Source organism: Falco biarmicus, chromosome 2 (genome assembly GCF_023638135.1).
Source record: "Falco biarmicus isolate bFalBia1 chromosome 2, bFalBia1.pri, whole genome shotgun sequence".
NCBI lineage: Eukaryota > Metazoa > Chordata > Aves > Falconiformes > Falconidae > Falco > Falco biarmicus.
This window is the reverse complement of record NC_079289.1, coordinates 93,565,551-93,593,057: the sequence shown is the minus strand read 5'-3', so window position 1 is coordinate 93,593,057 and position 27,507 is coordinate 93,565,551. Positions and strand designations below refer to the sequence as shown.

The 27,507-nt window shown below is 41.7% G+C and overlaps 2 long non-coding RNA genes across 4 annotated transcripts; one reads left to right on the top strand and one right to left on the bottom strand.

The window, feature by feature from the left end:
• Positions 1 to 6,829: 6,829 nt before the first annotated feature.
• On the bottom strand, positions 6,830 to 26,463 carry LOC130144383 (uncharacterized). 3 transcript variants are annotated; one of them, XR_008820105.1, is made up of 5 exons: positions 25,249 to 26,463; positions 23,778 to 23,979; positions 19,121 to 19,283; positions 13,754 to 13,895; positions 12,620 to 12,837 (listed from the first exon to the last, which is right to left on the bottom strand). It is a non-coding gene; the product is annotated as an uncharacterized LOC130144383 (long non-coding RNA). The 3 variants fall into 3 exon arrangements; XR_008820104.1 differs by lacking the exons at positions 12,620 to 12,837; positions 19,121 to 19,283 and adding an exon at positions 6,830 to 10,657; XR_008820103.1 differs by lacking the exon at positions 19,121 to 19,283.
• On the top strand, positions 22,598 to 27,272 carry LOC130144385 (uncharacterized). The gene is made up of 2 exons (XR_008820106.1): positions 22,598 to 23,104; positions 26,463 to 27,272. It is a non-coding gene; the product is annotated as an uncharacterized LOC130144385 (long non-coding RNA).
• The last annotated feature ends 235 nt before the right edge of the window (positions 27,273 to 27,507 follow it).

Genomic DNA, 27,507 nt, shown 5'->3' with positions numbered 1-27,507 from the left:
GCTGATGGGAAGTGGTGAATGAATTCCTTGTTTTGCTTTTCTTGTGCACATGGCTTTTGCTTTACCCATTAAACTGTCTTTATCTCAGCCCAGTGAGTTTTCTCACTTTTACCCTTCTGATTTCCTTCCCCATCCCAACAGCGAGGAGTGAGTGAGTGGCTGTGTGGGGCTTAGTTGCCAGACAGGGTTAAACCATGACAACTTCAAAGAATAAAGTTACATCACCTACAAAAAATTCCATGAGACTGGGAGACAGCTGTGTCCTGCCTTCCTGCCAGCTCCCCTGCAGGGTTTCTGGTTTGGACTTCTGTATGGTCAATCCTGCGTCACCCAGGCTATGCCCTTTTGGTCTGGCACCTGCGGAGATACCTGGCAGGAGGTAGGATATAAGTCCCCATGGAGCAGCAGATGGTCTGGGAGCAGTGAGGTTCACAGGGGTCATCAGCCTTCCAGCTTCCTTGCCATGTAGCCTGGGCACCTTGGCACTTTGCTGTTCTAGGGTCAAGTCTGTTTCAAAAGTAAACTTGTTCTCAGACCTAAATTCTGTATCCTTCTAACAGAACATTTCTAAAAACAAAACCAAAACCAAAGTAAAACAAAACAACAACAACAACAAAAAAAACCCCAAACAACCTAAAAGAAACACAAAAAAAACCCCAAAAAGTAAAAGAAAAAGTGTTTTCCCATTCAGAACAAACTGTCGATGAAAGGTGTACCTTTTAACTAGCTCCAGCTAGAGATGTCAGCCAGGCTAACCATGTTCACATGTTTGCAGTCCTGACTGAAAGGCTTTGTTATTGCCATATTCCAAACCTGTTCAAGTAGGAGCAAAAGGTTAGTTCTTATTATTTTTTCATCAGGTAGGTACACTATAGGGCAGTCTTGTACTCTGTCCCCACAGAGTTGTTCATTGTTTCTGCGATTCATTCACACTCCATACAAACATAAATATGGTGAAGGTATCTGCTATTTTGTCTAAAGCAGAGATGCTTCCTTTGAACAGAAAACTCATTTTTTTCATAGTGGACTTGAGGAACACTTGGGAAAGCTGATCCAAATTAGCGGTGAGTGTAAAATTAAATTGGAATTTAAGCTGACTGAGTGTAATATGCCATTCTCATACTGGTGCGATGCCCTCATTCCCCACTATGAAAATGAAGCAATTACTGAAAAGAAGTAAATCTTCAGAGGTTGAGGACTGCAGAGTTAAACTTCATTAAACATCAGTTGAGGCTCTTCCTCAGAACTAAGGGAGAACATCTCCCTCTGCCCGAAGAGGTGCCACACAGCATGCCTCAGCTAGGCTTACCATCCAGAAGCAATATTGCTGCACTCCTACAGCAGTTCACCTGTGCTAATGGAGGCTGTTTCTCAGTGAAGATAACCATCTGAGGCAGAGCTCCATCTTTATTATGATTACACATCTTCCAGCTCCCAATTAAGCCTGGATACCCTGATGTGCCACTGTATTGCCTATGGTACTGACAGACCTAAGGTAGAATTCATTTAGTTTAGTATAATACATTTTGAAAGTGACTTAACTAAGTATTGGGATGACTTCTACTCTGAAAGAAGAATATTTGCATAGGGATTTAGTGAAATGGAACTAAATTTGCACAAACTTTTGAAAGACAAACTTTCTTAGGTGATCTCTGCTTACAACCCCCCCCCAAACAAAACCAACTCTCCTTTTCTTTGGAGAAGGTAGAGATAGGAAAATACATTGAAGGGGAATTTAAATGTACAGCTTCTACCTGCCCATCTGCCTCTGACCGCCCACTACCTCCAAAACCAGAGAAAAGAACCGAGAAACTGTAAAAGATTTAAGAAAAAAAAAAATAAAGACTGGTGCAATGAAGGGTTAAAATGCTCAGGACTTTCAGGTTTTGCTGTTCACACTTCTGACAAAAGGTACCTTCTGCTACTCCACTTACACTCTCTCTCTATTGCTTTCTTTTACTTGGGACAAAGGACTCAGGAAGTGTTGAGGGGTGAGGAAGAGAGAAGGCAGGGATTTATAAGCATGGGCAGGAGAATAGCTTTTGACCCCTTCACAGTGCTGAAGGTGTTCCTTCCAGTCCTCTTTCTCTATTAAGTAACTGTGTAGGAACTAAGCTTTAGAGATTTAAACCAAACTCAGAGGTCTATGAGGTGGGGGAAGAGTAAGGGGAAGGCACTCAGGCTCAGTCTGCCACCTGGAAGGCTGGAGAGATTTTACAAATCCTCACTCACAACTTTCACAGCTAGTATGTACGGAAGAAACCATAAGTAAGAGATAGTGAAGTACCTTGCACTGAGGCAAGATTCTCAAACTTGCACAAAAGCAGCTTCATATCTTTTTTTTCCCAAAAATAATTTGCCCTTCAGTTTTGGCAAATAAATCTTGGCTTTTTCTTTACCATTATTAATACTTCCTGTGTTGTTGAGAGGAGGGTGAGAGAGGAGGCAAGAACAATCAGTGTGAAATTCATGAACATGGAATGCATTGTCTGCCTGTGGACAGTGAATAAAAATGAAGATGCATTCCTAGTAGGAGCTGGAAGCTGTTTGCTGCCAGTCCACAAAGGACTGGGGTGGATGGTTGGTGCTGCTGAGTACTGACCTCTGGGAAAAAGTTCCCTCCAGCCACCGCAAATCAGCACTTGTCCTGCAAGGAACAGATAACAGAAGAAATGCAGTGCTCCAATAACCCCTGAAATGATACCAGTTATAATTCCTTTTGCTCTTTTAATGTAGTTGATGGAACAAATTGTTTGGAATTGTGATGACAAAAACCTTCAGACTAGATTGAGTTCTCCATAAAAGTTTACAATACAATTTATAACTAACTACAGCTACAAAATGCAAACAGCTCTTTCCTTTTACACGGCTTTTTCCTCCTTTCATGGCCAGTGTGTCTGTCTTCAGGATATACTGGTGGATGCCTAGGAAGAGTTCATCTAGGTGCATGTATGCCTTCGGGTTAAATGATGGCTGTAGTCTAACAGGGACCTAGGCAGAGATCCAAGTAGTGCAACAATAACCAGTGATTTATGAGTGAGTGATGTAAAATGCAATAAAGATTCAGAATCAAGTGACATAATTGGTGTGGACATTGAATGAGGTGTTTAAAAGGCTTAATATACTGAAAGGTGAAGCTAGGACATAGGAATGACTGAATCTTTTCCAGTAGGGTGTTTGAGAAAACCTATTACTGTTTGATATAGATCAACAAAAGGAAGGTGAATTGCTTTTGTTAAAGTGTATGCCTCCCAAAAAACATTCTGTTTAAAACTAAAAGTGTGTGGTATGCAAACTTGGTGAAGCATTTTTCCAGAACGGCTTCTTGTCAGAAAACATGTTGATTTTGCAAATAAGTTAATCTTTTCATAAAAAACCTACAAAATGAAAGCAACCTTTCATTAAGAAGCTTGTTGAGATCCAGTTTATAGGAGAAAGGGACAGTCCCACTCAGTAGTTTCATGATCAGACAGAAGACCTATGTATTTATACATGGAAATACCATGTGCAAGAGCCCTTGCCTCTAGGTATTTTGGTGGACAAACCCACTCTTTCTTTTGCCTGAACTGAACTTTGTCAGAAAGGTAAAGAATCCCACAGGCCCTGAAATGAAATTGAATCACAAGATGTGATTTTTATTTGTAACAGCTGCAGTTCATTAACATAGGTTAAAAGATAATTCAATCTTTTGGTCTTTTCTTGGATTTCATTAATTGAAGAAGTAGAAACCTGTTGCACACAGATTCAAAGGCTTCCATCCCTTTTCTCAAAGCTCAAGATTTGCTCCTCTTGTTTTACTGCAGCAAGGCTAGTCCTTGGCTAGTTCCAGGCTACCACACATTCCTTTCTCTTTTCCTCCTAATAACTGACTATTGTCTGTGTAACTGTATTGAATAGCACCATCAAAAACAATATGCAGGGCATGGCAATCCCTTCCTGCAGAAACATGCCTCATTCACCCATCACTAAATTCCATCTCCTGAATCAGCTAGCCACGGTCATAACATAAATGAGCTCCTTCACCCATGAAAAACTCTGCCTGTATGTATTGTATTGTGGTACAGACCATGATAATATCTCCCACTGTCAACCAACATTTTCATAACCCAATAAAACCATTCTGGGTTTGCTTTGACAGTGTGCTCTGTCCATAACAAGGTGCTGGCAGCCCTGGCAGCACCATTGACTGAACAACCCAAGTATTATGTCAGGAGTCTGAGAACACTCCTTGCGCTTCCTACACCAGAGGGGATGCTGTTAGCGACTCAGCATGGACATAGAAGCTGGAATAACCTGTCATGTAACAAACGTGTCCTCTAGCAGCAAGGTCTCTCCTGTTCAAGCATATAGATTAGTTACCGATTTCTGAATCTGGTTCTAGAAAAATGCCTGAGCCCTCAACTGCAGGTCAGCAAACTGCACCCAACAAAGGGTGCTCAACAAAAATGACTTTCGGAGGTGGTAGTGTCATGGGGACACCAAGACACTTAAAATGAATAGTCCTTACTTTACCCTACTACAGCCTCCCCTGACTCTGCTTCCCTTGAAAATCATCTCATATATACATATATGTGTGTGTGTATCTATGTGTGTACATATATATGCGAGATGTCTCTCCATGGTTTTCACCTATATCTATAGACAGGTTTTGCTATCTGGTACGTGCCCTCTGGGCCAGAGTCCACAGCCCACTGAGCAGTGTGCTTCAGAGACACAGGAGACTTAGACTGCAGCCTTTATTGTCAATCCCCTAATTTACAACTGTTGATTCACCCTCCTGGAGCTCCAGGGAAACAAATGTAGCCTTTCTCCTTTGGTAGACAAAGATATATTTAATATGACATAATGCAGGAAATGGCATATGAGAACCATTAGTCAAAAATAAGAGTATGAGTAGTTTATAGTTTTCGTTTACCTTCTAGAGGGAGCATACATCTACTATACAACTACCTATACTTAAACTAAGTGGTGATTACAGGACGAATATATTATAGAGGCATGAGACAATGATAAGCCAGCATTTTTTATTGGCAATAGATTAAAAGAAATGTTATGAATGCCAAATAGTCAATAGGAATGTTTTTTACCTCTTTAGACTAAGATGAAATGGCTTGATCATATCCTATTACCTTAAAAAAATGTTGCTCACTGTTGATGGAAATAATGAAAGGTGAACAGAACCCGTTTTCATTCCTCTGTCCTTGAACCTGTTTTCATGCAGAGGTTCTCATCTGCAGGTATCATCACCCATATTAATTGCTGAACTTAAGTAAGAGGCATAAGATTTCTGCTTAAATATATATTGTCTTCTTTTTAATCTCTTCAAAATGTTGGGTACCCTCGACTTTATATATCTACTTTTCTCCTTTTAGAATTGTTTCAAATTCCATTCTTTAGGCACATCACTATTTTTGAATATTTTCTGCATATTGTTGTAGCACCTGAATTTGCCAAATCAAAGCAGCAAAATTATTTTTTTCCTGACCTAAAAGCTTAGTCTCTGTGGGGTGAGCTAATTCCTCACTCCTATTTGGGGGTCAGCATAGAACAATTATGTTCCAAAAACCTTGAAGTGTTGTAGACGACAAAATAATTTCCATTTTAGCATCAGTTGTAATTACTGATCATTTAATCTCTGATTTTTACCGACACACATAAAAGCCTTTGAAGTCCAAGCAAGATACCAACAATCTGGAAAACAAATTTGTAATTCTGCCATGTCTATTCTTCCAGGTGGGGCTGACAGAGTTAATCTAGTTATGAACATATTTACTGATGCCTTTTTATACCTTATAATGAACCTTAACCACTATTTAGAACCCTCACTCTGTGTTATTACTCTAGGTTTGTTTCATATGTTAAATGGGAATACAACCAAGTAGTTTAAAAAATTCCTTTCTAATATTACACTTTCTACTTTAACACACAAGCTCTAAAACTGCTCAGAGCGAATTAAAACAAATACAAACAGAGAAGTGAAGAAAAATTAGAACAGAAAGATATAAACTAATTTTTAAAACTCCATTAGGAAAGCAGTTCAGGAAAAGCCAGAGGGTCCTCACGTTAGCTGACAGTGATAAGAGGAATGGAGTATATCGAGGACAAGACATTATATAGTAGAAGTCAGAGAGTCAGCTTGAGGGGTAGGAAACTCATTTCTTCTCCAACAAGTGTGCGGTGATTATAAAATATAAGCATGCTTATTTTTCCAATAAGTTCTTATTAGCACTATAATGCTTCACATGAATCCCAGGTCACTAAATTATCACATCTCTTCCTTCATTGTTCAATAGCTCAAATCTTTCCCATTTTCTTCTTGTGTGGTTTTAAGTCAATATTCATGACAGCTGCAAAATGACCTTTAGCTAAGATGAGAAGACGTTGTCACTGATGCGTGAATGCACATGTATCCATGTACACAGGTACACACTTATCACTTTGGCATATATTTATAGCAGCCCTGGATTTTAATTAAGAGTGAAGAACTCTTGAGAGAGTGGGTCACAATCTGCTTGTCACAGCAATTTATTGACCTGATTGTCAGCATACCAGGTATTAGCCATAAGTACCAGGAAGGCAGAACTTGATCCCTCCTATTGTCTGTGCTGAATTGTCAATGGGATACAATATAAACATCATTTTCAGCTGTCTCCTAGGGTGAAATTACATGACACAAAAACCACCAAGATCTGGGTCACTGCAGTGGATTGACCCTGGCCAGACACCAGATGTCTACCAAAGCCACTGTCACTCCCCTCCTCAGCTGGACAGGGGAGAGAAAATATGACAAAAGGCTCATGGGTCGAGGTGAGGGCAGGGAGATCACTCAGCAATCACCCTCACGGGCAGAATAGACTCTACTTGGGGAAAAAAATAATATAATTTATTACCAGTCAATCAAAGCAGGGTAATGAGAAATAAAACCAAATCTTGAAAACACCTTCCCCTCACCCCTCGCTTCACCCTGGGCTCAGCTTTACTCCCAAATTCTCTACCTCCCCCAAACAACGCAGGGGGACAGGCAATGGGGGTTGGGGTCAGTTCATCACACACTGTCTCTGCCGCTTCTTCCTCCTCAGAGGGAGGACTTCTCCCACTCTTCCCCTGCTCCAGCATGGAGTCCCTCCCATGGGAGAGAGTCCTCCATGAACTTCTGCAATGTGAGTCCTTCCCACGGGCTGCAGTTCTTCACGAACTGCTCCAGTGTGTGTCCCTTCCATGGGGTGCAGCCCCTCAGGAGCAGGCTGCTCCAGTGTGGGTTCCCCACGGGGTCACAAGTCCTGCCAGCAAACCTGCTCCAGCCTCGGCTCCTCTCTCCATGGGGCCACAGGTCCTGCCAGGAGCCTGCTCCAGTGCGGGCTTCCAAAAGGGTCACAGTCACCTCCTTTGGGCACCCACCTGCTCTAGCATAAGGTCCTCCACGGGATGCAGATGGATATCTTCTCCACTGTATGCCTCCATGGGCTGCAGGTGAATATCTGCTCTACTGTGGACCTCCGTGGGCTGCAGGGGGACAGCCTGACTCACCACAGCCTTTGCCACAGGCTGCAGAGCCTGGAGCACCTCCTGCCTCCTTCTGCACTGACCTGGGTGTCTGCAGGGCTGTTACCCTCACATAGATTCACTTCTCTCTTTAGTTGCAATTGCTGTTCATGGTTGGGTTTTTTTTTTCCTTTCTTAAATGGTTATCATAGGAGGCCTTCCACCATTGCTAATGGGCTTGGCCACGGCCAGCAGCAGTTCCATCTTGGAGCCTGTTGGTATTGGATCTACTAGGCATAGGGGAAGCTTCTGGCAGCTTCTCACAGATGCCAACCCTGTAGCCCCCCACTACCAAAACCTTTCCATGCAAATCCAATACAGTCACAAAGACCCACCACTGACTCAGTAACCCTTGAAAATTATCAGCACAGAATGGACTACTGATCAACCTGTGCCACCTGGTAGTGTCATTGCCTGAACACATTTATTTTCCAAAAAGGATAAAGGTTAAAGGAGTATCTGATGAAACTGGTTCTCATCAGAAGCATGTACCTTCCTCCAGATCATTGAACGTGATAAATGAGAGCATGCCAAATAACAGAAAGAGCAAGTTTGAATATATCCTTCAGTTTTATTTCTGTAATGGAGTAACCAATGTGCAATTTTAAACAAGTACTTTCCCACTTACTTTGCTGGAATAATAGGACTAGTAATAGAAGTCTTATTGAGATTAAGAATAAGGCTTTCAAAATGATTTAGAAGACATTAAGTTCAGTGCTCCTGGGAAAGGGAGCATCTCTTTCTACAAAACAGCAGTTTTCACAATGTCCCTTTCCCCACCAAGCTGCAGTGATAAGTTCAGGGACTAGGGGCATCAACTGTCAGATCAGGGGAGACAGATCTCTCTCTGCTCTTCACTGGTGGTGGATTTTGAGGAGACAGGTTACAATTCTGGTTGCATGTATGTCCTGACACAGGCATTGCAACACAATCTATGAGGAAGACTAAGAGGTTTCAAGAAAAGCTTACCTGAACCTTCCACTGTGACTTGTGGAAACCAAAGTTTCTTAGGAAAGTATCGCTTTTTGCCAACTTCTAGTTTCATAGGAAAATAATGAAAAAGCAACACTGAAGCTATCAAAATAAGAGTCTCACATTTGGTTTCAAATGTTTTTTTCCTTTCCAAGTTGTTACAGATTAATTATAGCAAAAAATGTAACTTTAAACTTAAACCAATTTGAAACTACCACAAAACCTTTTTTTATCTAATGGAAATACATTTTTGCTGATGAATTATTTTTTAAGTTATCATTCCAGTTTCAGATGGAAGAGAGCCTTCTCTGGCAGTACCAAGGACTGAGAGCAGCAGTATTCTTCCACATTCAGTTTTCCAGGGGAAGGATGGAAAGTTTGTTTATTTGAGTGTAGATTTGAATGTAAGGCTTCCATGGATCTCCCCTTTAGATCTAGTGATCTGCCATGTAGCACAACTTCAATTGCCATTCCAGGACACTCATCAATGTCCTGGACTTCACCAATGATGGAAAAAGTAAATGTGCTCTACTGAAACATTGATGCTGCTCACAGATGTACGGGAAGTAAAACTAGACTCATTTACAGCCTTTCCTTCCAGCTGTGAATTCAGCTGTTACAAAGAGAGCTCTTGATTATTCTTGACATATTTTAGTTTTCATGCGACTTACAAAGCCTTTCTAAAAAGTCCCTTTAACAAAAATAACATCTTAATGTAATTAATGGCAGTTTGATGCAGTCATCTAAAAGTGATGGTGTTAAAATATCTGCAAGCCATTATCACACCTGAAGGAATATCACACTATAAATTAGAATAAGATTAATATTATAGTAAAATCATTTAAATAACAGGTTCAATGACTGGTATTTTCTTCCACCTCAATCCAGAACCCCATAAAAACTGTATGTTCTTTAGTACGTAATGAATTTTTACTGCATTAAAACACTTTCTAATCAACTTGGGCTGCGTGATTTATCTGCTTGATATGATTCCCAGTGCTTTAATACAGAGCAGTCCTCTAAAATAACCTGAAACAATGCAAGCTTCCTTCTTATTTTTTATTTAGGAAATTGATTCCTATTTTTTCCCCTCCTCATTCCTCACTTACCTGCATTCACAATGTAGAAAAGTTTACTTACTTAAGGCCTGAAAAAGTAGTTGGAAAGGCATTTCATTGCCTTTACTTGAGACTATTCTAAAGTAATAGTAGTCATACTTGCACAGAAGTATTTGCATTAACGTTCAGTCTAGGGTACCTTGATTAAAACAATTATGAAAGGACAACTTGCCTTACCCACTGATAATAACTCAATCTGGAACTGCCTTGGTTGAATAATTTCTGAAAGTTTGTAGCTCTTTGGATTAAAATGAAGTCCTTGGGATATACTGGACAAGGAAGGCCAATAGCTATAAGCATTAGAAATAAGCATTTGAAAACTGTCATCATGATTTTGGGGTTTTTTTCTTTTCAGGTTAAATGAATATCTCCAACAGGAAAGAGTAGAAGATTGATTTGAACAAATGTTGAGCTTCACCTTCCCTTTTTCCCTTTTGCACAAGTTGTTCAACATGATGGAATACAATACAGCTGCTCCAGAGCGAAGGCATTCTGTTCTGTGTAAAGGTCCCCTCAGAGGGGAGCGTGCTTTCTTGTGGCTGCAGCCATTTCTTCTGTAGTATTGATGTTCTCCAGGTGACTCATGTGTGAAGCTCCATGTGTCTATGTTAGATATGTCCCTTCCATATGTCTATTGCAGAGAATGAGTGTACTGGAAGCACTTGGCAGTAAGAGAGATATATATTTAGAACAGCAGGGGACTTCCCCTGGGACGGGGTCCCAGCAAAACTCTGGAAGTGCAGTAGAGACCAGGAGAGTCTGCAGATGGGATTAGCTTTCAGGGAAAGGAAGACAAGGCATGGTGCTTAGCTTTTCTTACATCTACATGCCATACTGAGAGTGATTAAGGGGAAACCGCTGACCTTCTACATATATCCTCTTCTGCTCTTCATTTTCCCTAGAGAATAGACAGCTAATTACTACAAATGACTGGGGAATAGAGCTATGAAAGGCTTTTAGTACTTACATCTTGCCTAAGTCCAAAGTTGTGATCCTTTAAACCTGTCTCATCTGGTGCTGAAAGCCTGGAAGCATATATGCATATTTAGTGCAGCATCCATATGAACACAAGCTAGATTTAGGTATTCCAAGTAGAAATAACATTTTCAAGCCTTGAAAGCCCAGATCCTGCACTCTTGGCCCATGCTTACATCCTCCTGGCACTCACAAGCTAGATACCCCTCTATCTGTGCCAGTGAAGGGGCCCAGTCTGCCAGATATCCATACACCAGGTCACTCGGATCATCACAATGCAGCACAGTGACAGTCAAGTGGAAGGGCCAGAGTGCAGGAACTGAGTTCTCCTGACCTAGCCTGTGTCCTCCCCCTCTAAAACTGTCTAGCCACTAGATCATACACCTGCTATAGCTTGCCAAACAAGGAAGAATTTCAACAGACATATCTCCTTTCATGTCCAAAGCACATCTCAGATTGCAAAACACCCTGTAGCTTTATGTTTAGGACACTCTGGTTGGAGGGAAGAAAAAAACAAGCACCAAAACCAACACCAAAATCATCAAATGAAGCAAAAAAACCCCAAACCCAATACCCTGAATAACCTGAATGCCCTTAAACCAACAACTTGAATACCTTTATTCTTATTGCCTTGGAGAAACAGATTAAGCCTTGATAATCCAACTGAGTTCTTATGGCAAATCTTGGCACTTTCTTGGGGAGAAGGGAGGAGTAGAGGGATGCATTCAATGCAAAGCTACCAGGTGGGGACTTGTTGCCAAGATGTAGGTGCCTACATCCACAGTACGTTGGGATTTAAGACTTATTTCTGTATTTCTGAGTGGCGATATAAATGTCTTATTGTTCAGTGTGGTAGTTCCTGATTATCTTCCTGTGATACCCCTCATTTTTCCACTCTTCTGCTTTATGGAGTAGTACACCCCGTTGTGGTGGTCAGGCATGTAAAAAGCAAGGTAGCAGAGCACACTGCCCTCAGGCACTCCCATTTTCTCATGTTTTTCACTGTTGGTATTTTCACAAGAGGGGAAGTGAGGTGGAGACATAAGCTCCATTCACCCATGACCTTGGATGCAATTTGATTGAAGGTTATCTAACCAAACATAATCTCTTCTGAACACAGACTCACAAAGCATTAGCTTGCTGTGATTGTTCAAATAGATGAGGAAAAGATAGAAAGGGAATTTTCCGAATCTAAACAAAGTTAGGAAAAAGACCAACAGAAAGGTTATCTTTTTTGTGGAGGTTCAAAAAATAATTCATCTTTAAAATGACTACATAAAAATAGAATACTTGGTTTCAAATTCAATGCATCTGGCCAGGTACTTTTGAAGGCTTTCTACGGTTTTGTGTGCCTGTAGCCGAAGAAACCATCGTGGCAGACTACAAAAGGGGGAGAAGGCACTATATGGTGGCATCGGCTACATTTTTCATGGATAACGTTACCTGCTGTCTACCTTGAGACATCCAATCCTTTTAAACAAAAAAGCCCAGGAGTAACTTTTCATACTGAATACAAGGCAGCTCTTCCCCTCGAGAAAACCTTTGCCAAAATCTTTCTGAGCCCAATTTCCATCCTTTACCAAGTGTTGGCAGTGCACTTGCCAGCACCAAGACAGGCACCGGCATGTGCTGGAACAGAACCTACTCAGACATGTACGTGCCCGAACAGCAGAGATTTCACTGGCTATCCCCTACCTGGCAGAAGTAGGCAACCCAAGTTAAGTGTGAAAAGTGACACACAGCAGACAGTTATAAGGTACTTTACAAGGTATTGTCCGTATTTTCCTGTTTTCCAATATATAAGTAGAATATTCTTATCTTTTTAGACACATCTTGATAACAAAGAATCTGCTCTATTCTTTTTTCATACCATGTAATACCCTTAAACAAACCTCTTCTGTATGCACACGGATCAGTCTACGAGAAAAGTTTTCTTTAAGATCTCCACCAGCCAAGAAGCATGAGGGACACCACAGACTGAATAAATAACATAAACCCCAGGAAAAAAAGACTAAACATGGGAGAATTTATTATCTTGATTCCCAAGCTTCAGATAATTTATTTGGTGCAAACACCCACCCCACTACCCATCTGCCTGAAATTTCAGGAAGACCATGTTTGTTCCATATTTCCAGGACAGCCCCCCTGAACTGGCAAAGGGGGTTTCACAAATTTCCTTGGCCAAAGGTGTCTCATCTGCTGTGTCACAAGGCACTTGTCCCCTGGGAAACTGAAAAAATCAATCCACATTTTATTCCTTAAGCAAGATTTACGCAATGCATACCTAGTTCCACCTAACATACTTTGGTGACAGGGAAGAGAAGGGCATCACAATAAAGTTAAATAAAAAAGACATTCAGACATCTCCAAGTACAGTATTCTTTGACAAGCTTTTCTGACTAATATGCAGCTGAATTAATTCACACATGGATTCATCCACTTAATAAGGCAAGCAGCTATACGTGCACTTTCATTGGGGATTATTGAAGGGCACGTTGTCATTGATAATAATTACAGCGTAACAAGGCAAGTGAGAAGCTCACAGTCATTCAGAGTGAAAAATGCCATCCCTAGATCAAGAAGTAGGGGTAACTTTTCTAGTTACACTGTAGGTCAGCCCTTGGTGTAACTTAAAAACCATGTCCCCACTGGGAGCTGCACGGCAGAGCTGGTCCACATTTGGTTTTTAGTGTTGTCATGAAAAGCTTTCTGCAGAGTGCCCAACCCTAAGCACTTCTTGTGCATGTTGTTTCCACGCCACCATGAGCTGTGGGACCTGAGCCACACATCCCATTACTGGTGGGGAAGATGGCCACGGGCAGAGCCTCCCCAGTCATGGCACAAACAGAGGGAGGATGGCTCCTCACCTGGCATGAGTGTGCAAGTCCTTGCATGCATGGAAGTGTATGCACTGCCATAACCCTGCCGCTCTGGATGCGAGGATCCTTTGGTGCTTTGACTAGGGATATGAGGAGATCTTTGGCTTTCCTCAGAAAATAAACCTTTTTCCCTGACCCCCACTTCCATGCAGTATTGTAATCCTGATAAAACACTCCCCTGTGGATGGACACTAGCCACTGAATTAGCAGTGAATTATAAAACGTATCACTCAGATCAAAAGCACTGATGTAATTTTGTCAACTTACCTTTTTACATATGCAATTTGATCCAGTCTTCCTTGGAATAATCTCTTTCCAGAAGTTTCCCTCCTTTTCTACTGTTTAGCATGGAGGATGAATGAGTCTGATGTCTAGAAGAGCACATCCTCCCTCTCCTTCTGCTGTTTCCCTGGGAGAAGGATAGAAATCCGAGTAACCCTGTCACCCTAAGGTCATGCAGGCAATGGTCTTAGCCAACAGAGGTCTAAGAGTAGCCACTTTATATAGAAAACTCAGTGGTTTTGTCTGCACTGCCTCTTAGCGCTGTTCTGGAGGGGACCCAGCTGCTGGACCCCCCGCATAGCCTGGGAGAGCAGCAGTGTCACAGGCTGGCCCTGCAGCGTTTGGTCACGTTGGTGGGCACAGCAAGCCCTGCTTGGGATGCTCTGAGCTGTGAGGCCTTTCTCCATGTCCCCACAAGGAAAGAGATGCACAGGAGGCTGCTTCAGGTATGTGCTGCTTATCAGGGATGAAGTCTCTCCGAGATGCCTGATTCCAAGCAATAGGCTTGGTGTTTCCTGCGTGTAAAACCAGAAAGAGTAACAGAGCCATACCTGGCAGGAAAATCAGATGGTGATGGTCAGAGGTTTGTAAGCAAATTTGAGGCTGCAATTTGCTGCACCATCCCTGAGGTCAGAGATCATTTTCCTCCCAAAACACACAGTACTGATTGCTCCTCATCCCCTCCAAATTCCAGAAGCTTGAGTAAGTCCTTTGCATTGGTTACTAAAATAAGTAATTGACAGTTTCTGGAAAGGGAAGGGGAGAGGGCTTTCGGAAAACACATTCTTCTGAAAGCAGAAGCTAGGCAAATTGAACTTGAAATTGAAGTGCAATTAATCATCAGTGAGGCATTGCAACAGCTTAGCTAGAGATGTGGCAGATTCCGTGTCATTTGAAATTTCCCCCCTGTATTTCAAATCTCTCTGGAAGGAAAAATTTAGCGAAACCAAGTCAAGATTTTTCATGCAGGAGTTGTTGAGTAAACAATATGGCTTATACTGATAAATGACCACATAATTTATTTTGTAGCTTTAAAAATTATTCTCTTTCTAAAAACAATACATAATATCCCACAAATATTTACTTTGCAAATCAGAGGAGCATGTTAGTAAGCGGATATTTCTCCATCAGGGCTGAGTATGATGTGTGCATATTGTCGGTCAGCTCAGAATTGCAGCCACAAATGTGTAAAGGACCCCAGACACTCATGCACTCTTGCTTCCTTTGTTAGCTTGAACCAAACATGTGGTTTGCAACCTTTTTTTGATCTGCAGACCCCTAAATACTTTGCATTAAGCTTCTCTGTAGTATACTGCAGATTGCTCAGAAACTTTCCTCTTCCTCATTACCATATCTGTATGCTGTAGAAATAGTCATGGGAATGAATTAATGGATCTGAGAGTCCTACAAACCACTAACTAAATTACCTTTTCCTGATCCCATGACTATTCTGAGTTCATGCCCTGTTATCCTTCTGCTACTCTTCAAAGACTAAAGCCTTCAATAGGCATCCCCATTTGCCTGCATAATACAAAATTCATCCAAATCCTGTTGGAGTCTTCAAAGCCCCAAAGTTTTGTTCACATAGCAGGGAATGGTTTGTACAGAGAAAAAAGTAATAATGTTCCAGTAAGCCTAAAGAAAGTAATCAGTTAATTTTATTCTGGTTGGAGGAAAAAATCATTCTGCTTACCTCTGTGTCACATTTCCTATGTCTCGTTCCCTAACTCTATGAAAAGACCTAGTGGGTATTGAGGGTATTTTATTGTTACGTTGTCTGTCTGCCTGATGTAAACAAAAATATGTCTACTAATGACTTTTTTGGCTTAGTATAACTCCTAACAAGACAGTGATGCTCCCCTGCTGTCTTCTACCGTATGCCTGGTTATTTATATCTGTGTAGGTGGTTGATATTTAAGGTGGCCAAGATGCAGTAAAAGCATAAAGCAATTAAAATAAATGTATCATGTCTCTCTCCCAGGTTTTGCCAGGGAGCCAATACTTAATGAGGCTTAACATTATCTGACAGCCCTTCAACTTTCCTCTAATTAACTTGCAGCAATTTGAATAAATCCTCTGAACACAGTGGGACTGTCTGTGAATGCAGTGTTTTGCATGCCACTTCAGAAGACGTTGACCTCCTTGGTGTGACTGTGAGGCCGGGGCTTTTAGTTTCTTTCTCCTTTAATTGCTCTTTCCCTTGGGAGCTGCATTGATACATTTCCCTAAATAGAAATTTCACTGTACTTTTATGAGAAGGCTCAACAGTGTATTGTATATGCTCCAGAATTCAAAATATTAATGTGTATCTTAATAAGCAGGATTCCTTGTGTTTACCTGCTACAAGTCATGTTCTCCCTTCCAAACAGTGGTCAAAATAATGGAGGCCATCTTCAAACCCCTGCTGAAGTCTCTGGGATCCTTTTCTTTCCCCAATGTGTGTCATTCTCCCCTCCAAATAGAGCTGAATAAAACCCTTTGGATGATAATTTGAAAGACGTCTAACAGGAGAATATTCATTCCTACTATCAAAGGTGACATTATTGACCAAAAAGCCTAATGTCATATTTTGAAATCCCACTTTAGTTCATCCAGATCTAACATCTTGTCCCTGTCATGAAGGGTAGGTGTGAAGCAAGTTATGATCCCTTTCCTCCCTTCACTCCTCATCTTCTGTCATAGACTAGCTCATATATCCAAAGAGATAAAGCTGAAAGATTTAAATCCCCTCAGATGGAAGAGATCACGCTTATCATCAGATATGGCTGCAAGGGTGTGTTGTGTTGGACAAACCGGAAGATTCTTTATCCCTGCTTCACCATATCCTACATGTAAAAACCTTCCTCATGGCAGAAGGATCATTTAGAGGAGAGTACACCCAGTCAGTGTTCCCTGCAGAGAAATAATTTTTCTTCTTTGTAGTGGGTACTTCCCTTGGAATTTTGCATGTGGTATAGAGGTCAAAAAAGAAAATATAGTGAAGATGGACTGATTCTCAGCAGATGCAGAGGGCTACTGATTCTCACTAGTGACAGTTGTGCTTATCTTTGCTAATTACTTACATTTTAAGGTCAAGAATAATTGTGTACATACCTGAGAAGGTGTGGGTGCCCAAGATGCTACATACTCTCCCAGCATGTGTCACTTGCTGTCATAGACAGGTGAGGCTGACTGTAAAAGTGTTTGCTTAATGACTTGTTAACTATCAGTTATCAGTCTTAATTCTTTTCAATATAGTCCAAAAGCTACCCTCAAGGTTAGCTTTAATATGACAGAAAAGGAGAAGGAGCCATGTTGCTAGGTCTTGCATAGTTGCCTGAAATCCCCTTTGACAACACATTTACCATAGCAACGGTGCTTTATTAGTGTTTTGTCAATTTGTGACCACTAATTTACGGCATAGTTCTGTAGCTTGTTGTGTTTATACTGGAAAAAACCCATCACAGACATTTTCAGGTTCTTTCCATGGTTGTTCCAGTCTCTTATTAGGACACTGGTTAACAAGCCAAGCTTATACAGCTCAGCTTTTGCTTGTACAATTCATCCTACCTTGTCAGCTTGATTTGGTGCTGGGAAACTCATATTCTTGAGCAAACAGTTGCTCTTCTTAAGACTTACAACCTTCTGTATCATCAATATAAAGTGTTGATCTTCAGCTCTTCTTTTGGGTTCTTAGAGTATACCCTTCCAGGGAAATATTACTTCATTTGTCATTCAACAGCTGAAGTCACCTTTAGTCTTCCCATTCAATACATTGGCAAGCTTCAGTCATTACTTTTTTTCTAGAAATTGCTTTTGCCACACAGTAGGCCCCTTTTTCTTCCTCCCTTTTTTTATTTTTGGAAATGGACAACTTTGCCAGAGTACCCTTTGATGTAGGTTATACTTTTCCCTACAGCTTCACAGATAACAATTCATGTGCAGGGTGAGAGAGCTCAGAAAGGGCAGAGAAGCAGAACCCGGACTAACAAAGTGAAATCCTGGGAAAGGAAACAGGCTTGATATGAAGTTTTCCTAATGTGGAGGTCTATTGACTCACAGAATAGTCTGCAAAGAAGCAGGAAAGCCCTGGTAAATGACACATTTTAAACTATTTAGGAGTAGAGCTTATGGGGACATTTTCTGATGAAAGGTGAAATGTGAACCACTGGAAGGCAGGATTTCTCACAAAAGAGCATCACCTAAGTTTGGTAAGTTGGAGTTTCTACTCAGACATTGGTGGAAAAGGTGTACTATCAACCTCCTAATGGTCAACAGTTTTATGAGTAGGGTGCTTATCTGCACTGTGATTCCACCTTCCACAAATACAAGATATTGAAACAAACAAGGCCAGGAGGAGAGAAGACACTGAAAAACTTGGACCTCAGGCTCAGGAAATCAGTGGAGAGCCTGATGGTAAGTCCTGGTCTGCATCAGGCAGACCAAACAGAACAACAGAATGGAAGGGACCTCTGGAGGTGATCTGGTTCAACCTGTCTGCTCAAGCAAGCCACTTAGACATGGTTGTCCAGGACCATGTCCAGATGGCTTTTGAATATCTTCAAGGGCAGAGACTTCACAGCCTCCCTGAGAAGCCTGTGCCAGGCTCCGTGACCCACACAACAGAAGTATTAAAATTTGTATTTTTGATATTGCTTTTCCAGCTTGTCATGGCTTTTCTAATGTCCCAGTAGAAAGGTTTCTTGTAGAAACACTTTTCACCTAGCTTCCATTTTGAGAAAAGTACTTGGAAGGTACAAAAAAGTAATTTACTGCAGTTCTCCTTGTTTTCAGAATGGCAAGGACAATTATGTCCACAGCAGTGGGATACGGGTGCTTCCTCCAAGAGCACCAAACTGCCATTGGTGCACGTGTAGAGCCTGGGGATAAAAAGATAGGCTGAGGGATCAGGAAGGGCAAACTCTCCTTGAACGAGCACCTCTGCAACATATTCCAGAGTAACCCTGTTTTCCCAGTAGTCTTTGGCCTCAGATACTCCTCCCTGGATTTTGAGGGCTTTGTCTTGTTCTCGGATGGTAAACTGGATTGTGGAGGCTAAATATTAGATCAAATGAGTTGTCATGATACAGGATCCCATGAAACAGTTGCAGGGAGCAGAGGATTCTTGCCCTCCTATAGGCATGCTCAGACAGAGTAACTAATAACCTGTCACCCATGCCCAGTTGCATTCTGTGTGGAAAACTAGTAACGTAACAGAAATTTATGCTTACCTGAAGACATTTACAACCAACAGCTTGTATAACATTTGATATGAGTACATCAGCAGCAAGACAGCAAGACTGAAGAGGTTGGGGTAACATCCCATAGCCATCTACAGCAAAAGCCTTTGTATTATTTTCACAATCCACATACCTGCTGCTCTTTCAGGGATGAACCCTGGAGTCATAAAATCTTTGAGTGCAGAACCCCAAAGACAAGCTTCCTGGCAGAACCATCAAACACATTTGCATTCATATTCCAAATCTGAATCGCAAAACAGAGAGAAGATGCTGAGGTGGTTGCCCTGCAGGAAGCCCTAAAATAGGAGCAGAGGGCACCATTCAGAAGAGGGAATGTTGCCATTAGTACTAAACTTCCAGTTGTTTTGTCCTGCATGCATCATGGGACCATGAGGTAAAAGAAAATGAACACTGAGAAGAACACACTGTTATTACGAAACAATTCTGACTGTATGTATTTTTTTAACTTATAACCTTCTGTTTCCTACCTGGCAATGAGATGTTTGACCTTGAAGTCTCAGTGTATTAACTCTTGCTTTTTGTTCTTTTTTTTTTTTTTTTTTTTAATATTATGCCTCTTCATTGCCTTAGTGGCAGAGCAAATTATGGACCAAGTGAGAAACATGTAATGGTCTGTTTTCACAAAAGCAGAGAAACCAAAAAGAGTAATGTCTGCAGGCAGTCCACAGAAGTCTACAACACAAGTATGTAAAGTGTTTCCTGATAAATTGCAAAGGGATCCTTTGAGGACTGCTATTAACAAGTGCAAATTTTGGAGAGAAATGCCCTTCTGCCTTTCCCTTAGTGGGGATTATCTAATGCATGTCCCACAGGAAGAGAAAGAAAAGAGGTCATCCTACCTTTTTGAACAACCCCCATGCATAACACTTGTCTAACCAAGAGATCACATCTCCAAAGGGTCTTACTTCAGCAGAGGAACTAATGTGACTCACAATCTTGGTGATGATTTCTTCAAGAGTCTCTTGCATGAATGGACATCTTATACAATCACAGTCCTTTTCTTACAAGAGATGTCCTTCAGAGAAGGTATTACCTAATAAGGTCTTCACCCCACAGAACGACTCAGATCTCAAACTGCTTGCAGAGCCTAAACTTCCCAACTATTAGAACATCATCCTATTGTCAGGGACAAGAAGGAATGGCAGCAAGAAAATGTGGACACAGGGCTGCTAAGACAATCAATATATTTTATGATCTACCTCCTCAGTCACTAAAGAATCTCCCCATGCAATTTCAAGTAATATCACAGACAGTAATGTGGGGGAGGAAGGGCATATCTATCTATCCTTTTTTTTTTTTTCCAGATTATAGTTTTCTGCTTTTTGAAGATAGGTGCAATGTCAGCAATTCTCCAGTTAAATGACTCGATAAAGTCCTTGACAGAAGTCTTGCAACTTCACATGGTGAGCCTTTCAGTCTATTAAGGTAAGATGGTCTGTCCCCTTGCCTTGAGGACGCTAATCTCTCAGAGTATTGAGTCAATGCAGAGGTGGCAATTTTTATTTCTATGTTTTTGTTCTGTTAGCTTTTTCATCTAGCCCCAGTTTTCTTCGTTGTCACCCAAGGATAAAAATAAAAGGAAAGCTATGGAAAAGTTTGCAGGCTTCTGCATTAAACTCTTTCAAAGCCTACCTGCTTGGGGAGTCTTCATGTATAAGAGCCTTACTGGGTTTACAGACCATCTCTTGCGCCTTCCTGACAGCTCAGCAAGGTGACGGAATGGTACAGAAACCCAAGTAATGCTTTTGAAGGTTTAGAAAAAGAATTAGCCTGTGCAACAACTATCAAAACATTATTGTGAATGACTTAAATGTTAACTACCAGATGAAATAGCATCTGAGAGCTAAACTGGACTCAATTTGAACCAAGAAGTCTGTTTCATAGTTAAGGTTTATGGAAGCTGTATTGCTAGAGGACTTTACAGAACTACCATAGCCTGTTTGCTATGGTATATAGCATTACACAATATATAGCATATAGCTATATACAATATATACATATAGCAAAATACAGTTGATTGAAGTAGTAGAAATCATGAGGATTTTAAGAATATCCACTGTCTGTAGATTTGTCGGTGATTATCAAGTGATATGTTACAGTCTGGATTTTAGAAACTAGGAACTGTTATGCTCAAAAGTTTTTTTAAATGATTTGTTGTTAGTATAACTGAAATGGTAACAGTAAAATCCATATTAGTCCAGACTTAGTTACTACAGGTAAAGAAAGAATAACAATACAATCAGAGCTGATAAACAAACACTTCTTATTTTCCATCACTTCTGAGGAATTATGCTGACCCTTTCCCTACTCCTCTGGGCCCCAGCATAGGTGGTTTCATGCTGCTGGCGGTGATGGGGTAGTTATAGCAAGTCATCAGCATTTAAAAGCTTTTGCTGGAAAGAACGCGATGTTCACGAGGATGGTTTCATCTCCCTCACTCCAGAATCCAGCTGGGGGCATTATAATCTTTGCTAACATGTTTTACACCTTTACTTTTTACCCACAGACACCCAGTCAATCTGAAAAATCATTATTACAACTAAACCAAGTAAAACAAAGCTTCAAGCAGGCCACAAAATAGTCATAGAGAGCAAGCCTGAGAAGCTGCAGTCCTGAGAACTTGCAAACTCAGCAAAAACCTCCTGGCCTATCACTAGGAGCAGCAATACCGTATTACATGCCATAATATCAATATAAGCATGTTTTTCAAATGAAAACTTCAGTGATGAACAGTTTGCCTCTGCTGGCTGCTATGTGGGCTCTGCTTTTCACTGGAAGCCTTTCTTAAGCAGATAGAAAACTTTCCTTAAAATCTGTTGCCTTGCACAGCACATTTGCAGTTCCCTGTCCTGCAAAATGTTATTCTGTACTGCTTTTAATGCTAGATAAAAACTAACTGGGAAGAGGTCAAATGGCTTTGCCTGCTCTGGGAAGAGTTTGCAAATCCCTACAAACAAAAAAATAACAGCAGCATTCACTTCAGTTTCTGTGAAACTGCCCTTCACAGCCAGAAACAGAGGTCAGGCTTACATTTACAAATCTACTTCCAATTAGTGCAGGTGTGAAATGAAGGTGACATGCAGGTAATTGAATGCTACTGTTGTGATTGTATGGAGAAGTGTAAGCAAACTGTGGACGGTGGACCAAGCTCCTTCCCCTCTGGAAGCTACCTGTGCTTTCAGAATAAATCACAGAATCAGAGAATAATTGGAGGCTGGAGGGCACCTCTGGAGATCATCTAGCCTAACCCCACACTCAGGGCAGGGTCAGCTAAAGCAGGTTGCTCAGGACTATATCCACTCAGGTTTTGAATGTTTCCAGGGATGGAGACTGCACAGCTTCCCTGGGCAACATGTACCAGTGCTCAGACACAGAATAATTTTTTTTTTCTTTATGTTTAAGTGGAACCTTCTGTGGTTTGGTTTGTGCTCACTGCCTCTTGTCCTCTTACTAGGCACCACTGAAAAAAGCCTGGCTCTGTCTTCTTTACTTACCCCCATCAGGTATTTATAGACATAGATAAGATCCTCCCCCCCCAGCTCTCTCAGCCTCTCCTTGTATGAGAGCTGTTCCAGTCCCTTAATCACCTCTGTGGTCCTGTGCTGGACTCACTGTAGCAGTGCTGTGGAGCCCAGAGCTGAGCCCAGAACTCCAGCTGTGTCTCACCAGTGCTGAGCAGAGGGGAAGGATCACCTTCCCTGACCCGCTGGCAACGCTCTGCCTAACGCTCCCAGGAGGCTGTTGGCTGCCTTTGCTGTAAGGACACATTGCTGGCTGATGTTTAACTTGGTGTTACAGGATCTCCTGAGTCTTTTCCTGCAAGAGTTTTGTGTCACTTGTAAACAAGCTGAGGGTGCACTTTGTCCTGTTGTCCAGGTCATTGGCCCCAGTATCAATCCCTGCTATATGCTATTAGCCACTAATCTTGTTATAAAAGGCTATCCGTTTGGGTAAGCAAAACATTCCCTTCATAAATCCATGCTGACTACACCAAATCGTCTTCTTACTCTTCACGTGTCGGTCTGCAGAGAGCTGCTAGCAGCCAGAAACTAAAGGCTAGAAATAAGGGCTTCATTAACCTCATCTCAACTTTCAGGTGATGAAAAATTTCCTTTCAGTTGCTTTTCCTAAACACCGGTGCCCATGGTGTGCTGGCTGTCTGAGAAGGAGCAGCAAGCACCATTCCATTCTGCTGGCTCCCAAGCACGGTACAACAGAAACCCACTTTTTTAAAATGAGGACAGGACTTGTGAGGTAGGAGAGTGGGAATGACTGCAGAAAGAGATTAGATGGGGAAAGCTAAATCATAGAATTCTTGGAAGAAAATCAGGGCTGGGGTTCAGAACATGGGGGGACCAGAGTAAGGTGGAAAACCTAGGAAGAAAAAGATTAAATCTGTATGGAGATGGAAGATGAATATAGGAAAGGTTGGGTGAGCAGGTGGGAGATTACTAACTGAGGAAGAACCAGGGATGAGTTTGGTGATGGGGTCAAAGAAAGAAGGGCTTCAGGACATGCTGGACCACCAGGGAGGAGCCCCTGAGCCACATCAACACTGAAAATGTGGTATGGCCTGAAACAGAGGTCAAACTAATGAAGGCTGCTGGGATTATTGGTTTGCATTTCGTGACTGGTTTGCATTTCTCCAGTCACTGCCAATTGCAAGGGGAAAGGAAAATCAAAGGGAGAAGCAAGGGAGGAGGGAAGAGAAGGAAGAAAGGGAAGAGAAAGGTGGCAGAAGAAGACACAGAGCTGGGAGCAGAGCTTACCATGTCCTGCTATCAGAAATGTTCTCTCCTTGTCCTTCTGGTCCTCTGGATTTTAGAGATGTTGTTAGTCCTGTCAGATGTATTTCTCATGGTACCTGGAAGCTACAGTTCCTGGTGGAAGGATGAGGTCCTGGTGCAGGGAGTTGTAGGCTGTTCTAGAGATGTAGGTCTTGCTTTGCCCTTATCAACTGCTCTGTACATACTGCCAAGCAAGATACATAAACATGGCATTTTAAAAGAAGCAATCGTGATGCTTACATTCTCTGTATGTCTAGCTTGATGAACAATAACTTCCTCACAGTTGCAACTGAAATGAAAACCAGCTGCATATTAAGTATTTACAGCGCTACATAATACTAACAGCTGAGGGGAAGAAAAAAAAAAAAGATGCCAGATACCTCAAGTGGGCATCCAAAATTAGGAATCTTGCTGTGACTTTGCTTCCTGATTGTACAGTGGGGACTCCTTGCTGAGAAATTGTAACAATGGATTGACTAATGCTTGCGTAGAAGACAGTCATGGCAGTGATCAGCTGCAGAGAAAAGCACTGGAGGATGGTAATAACCTTATCACCAGGGCATGGTTTGAATAGCCTACAATGAATGAGTCAGGGTGCCAACATGCTGAGCAATGAGAAGGAACCACATTATTCCACACGCATCTGCAGTGATGATGCAGGGTCTAGAGGAAGGACAGTTATCATACAGTTAAAGACCATAGCAGGATTCATAGATCCACAGAAATTTAACTGAGGCTGAAGGGGCAGTATCACTCCTAGCATTGCTCAGCTTTTCAGTGATTCATCCTGAAGCTTTAGTCCTTGTGATTGTAATTAGTTGGTATGGGTTAGTAAAATATGCACTAAAAAGTAGAAAAATGGAGAAATAATTTTAAATTGTTTCTTTTGCTTCATGCCTGTTAAAAAAAATATAGACTTCAAGAGAGGAATAGGGGTTGTCAAACATCAGTGCTGCCTTTCCCAGTAGTGTTCAAGTTAAGTCCAGTAAGCTTCCCACCACTAACATCCAAAGCTACATCTTCTAAAGCTCGGTCCTCTCCTGAAGGCCAGCCCTAAGGGTGACAGAGTCCCGGTGCCCACACGGCTGTGCAGGTTAACCTGGCTGCTTGCCACAGCCTCTGATGGAGAAAGGCAGGAGGACATCAGCACGCCTGTTTAAAGTCCCACAGTCCCTCCCTTTCCTTATCCTTGGCCCATCTCTTGTCATCCTTGTTATTTTGGCATCTGAAATATCCTAAGGATGTGCACACTCCATCTAGTGCCTGACTTCTGCAAGAGATGGAAGCATGCAGTATGCACATGCCATCCCTCTCCCCCGTTAAATTTTGAAGCCATCATGTTTAACGTATCATGATAACAGCTGGCCAGGCAAAGAAGCAAAACTATAGCTGCATCTCTAACGTCTCTATTATAGAACAAAATTCCCAGAAACACAAACTCAAAATCTCTTACCATACTGTTACACTGTTAGAAAAGCAGCGTTCCTTAGAGGGGTTGGTTTGGGAGTTAGCGCAGGCCAGGAGGGACCAGTCCGGATTGCTGATGCAGTCACTTTGTTTTGGAGAGGTTAATGGTAGGGGCCTGGCAGTTTTCTTTGCTATTGGCCTCAGAAGCAGCAAACAGCCGCAGCATATGTATTAGCACAGCTGTAGCTTATCTGTGTCCGCTCAGAGAACAAGGCTGCTGCCTAGCCATTAGTAAACACCAGAGAATCCACATAGGAGAAGTTAGTGCCTATTCTCTAGAGGGCTGACAAGAAACCCTAGCTGGAGTCTGACCTGTGAGATCCTTGGCCTAAGGATCTGTGGGCTAAAAACAAGAGAGCTTGTTCTCTGTGTTCATATAATATTCCCTCCTAAACCAATTCACCATCCATGCAGAAAAACAGCTTTAAATCACATTCTTTTTATCGTATTACTGTGGGTTACCTCAGCAATGTGCTTGCGTGACCAGGCTCCACAGTTTCAGCTCTGGAGGTACACGCTTCACAGCATTCTCTGTGGTCAAGAAAAAGTGGTGCTAGTGGAAATAGTCATGCCAAGTGAACTTTGCATCTGAGGCCTTAGCACCTAAGGATTTAAACATCACAGTCAGTGTCCTGAACTGCACCTGGAGATCAGGTGAAGTCAACCCTGTCTCAAAAGTAGTGTCGCTATGTTCTCCCAGTGTCCACTTTTTGCTGAACAATTGGGCAATTTGATTTTATAGCAGCTGTAGCTTGATCTCTCCCCAAACAGCTGACAGTACTGCACAGGACATTAATCCAAACTCCAATCTTGAAGTCAAGATATCTCAGGTAAAAATTTGTGTTGTGGAGAAATAGCTAAAGCATTTGTACAGAGCAAAAATGACCAGCAAAGCCTCCAAGGTTTCCCTTTATAAACACAGGGCAGAATGAGGGAAGGGTAGGAGGATGCATTATATTGTGCTTATTAGCCTGGTGACATTCTTTGTTCTACACAAAGCTGTAGGATAAATGAGCTTTTCTTTCTTTTTTTATTTTTTGTCATGTTTTCATTTCTTTTCTCTGGGAGAAGCATCACATCCAATGCTTCATGAAACAAACCAGCCAAATTATTCTGATTCATTTAATGACCATTTGGCACCCTTTCCTTGCTCACCCACCTACCAGATAAATAAGCTTATTAAACCTTTGGACTCTTTAGATAGGTAAGGACTGTGAACAACATCCGATGATTCTCAGCCATACTGAGAATAACATCTACAATCTGACCATCTGATTGTGCTGTTTCAGATGTGCACGGAGCTTCATTCTGCCCCTTTGGTGGGTGAGATTCAGGTAAATACTAACTCCGGTTCATACCCCACTTCCCCCTTAAGTGAAAGACACCCACTCACAGTGGTCTGAAGGAAGCAAAAGCACTCTCCAATCTGGTTCCTGATGTTGGCAATGGGTGCAGAGGAAATCAGGTTGTGCTGTGGCACCTGGATGCTGTTCAGCTTCAGTAAAGCCAAATCAAATATGGACTTCTTTTTCTCAAATATGAAACACTTACCAGAGGGAATCCTTAATTCCAGTTTCATCATGCACTGCAGTTGCATATGGATGAAATGCTGCCCTTAAGTGCAAATACGTGAACCTATATCCTCAGGTCATCCACACATCAGAGAAAAAGGTCCCCTGCAGTCATGGAATCTGGCTATAAGACATCCAGGAACTACTGGTGCAATGAAGAGTACACTTACACACCTTATACTTTGGAGTAGCAGGGATTTGGGGATTTCTTTACAACTAATTCCTGAGATGTGTTTGAAAATTTAACAGGATTGCGTAAAGTAGTGAACATGCCCCTACACTAAGGGCTGGCCACCTGTGAGTCCACAGGACCTCTCATTCACACTCTGGCACAAGCAAAATTTGTGTACTACGGCATCTAGATAGCTTTGAGGATCTTGATATCAAGGGAGGTTGTGTGACTTTGTCATTTGGAACATGAAAAAAGTTACCAAACTTACAGGAGTCTTTTTTTTTTTTTTTTTTTGGGGGGGGGGCGGGGGGAAGGGGGATGTTGACCTGGATTTGGATTCAAAAGTGCCTTTGAGGCAATGTATAATGCTCAGCATTTTATTTTATTTTTTTTAATCTGCCTTTTGAACTCTTTCAAAAGTGCTTTCCAAATCCCTCAGCAATGTTCACATTCGTGTCTTATACTTGTGACACTAAAAATACTAATGGTAACGGCCACCCTT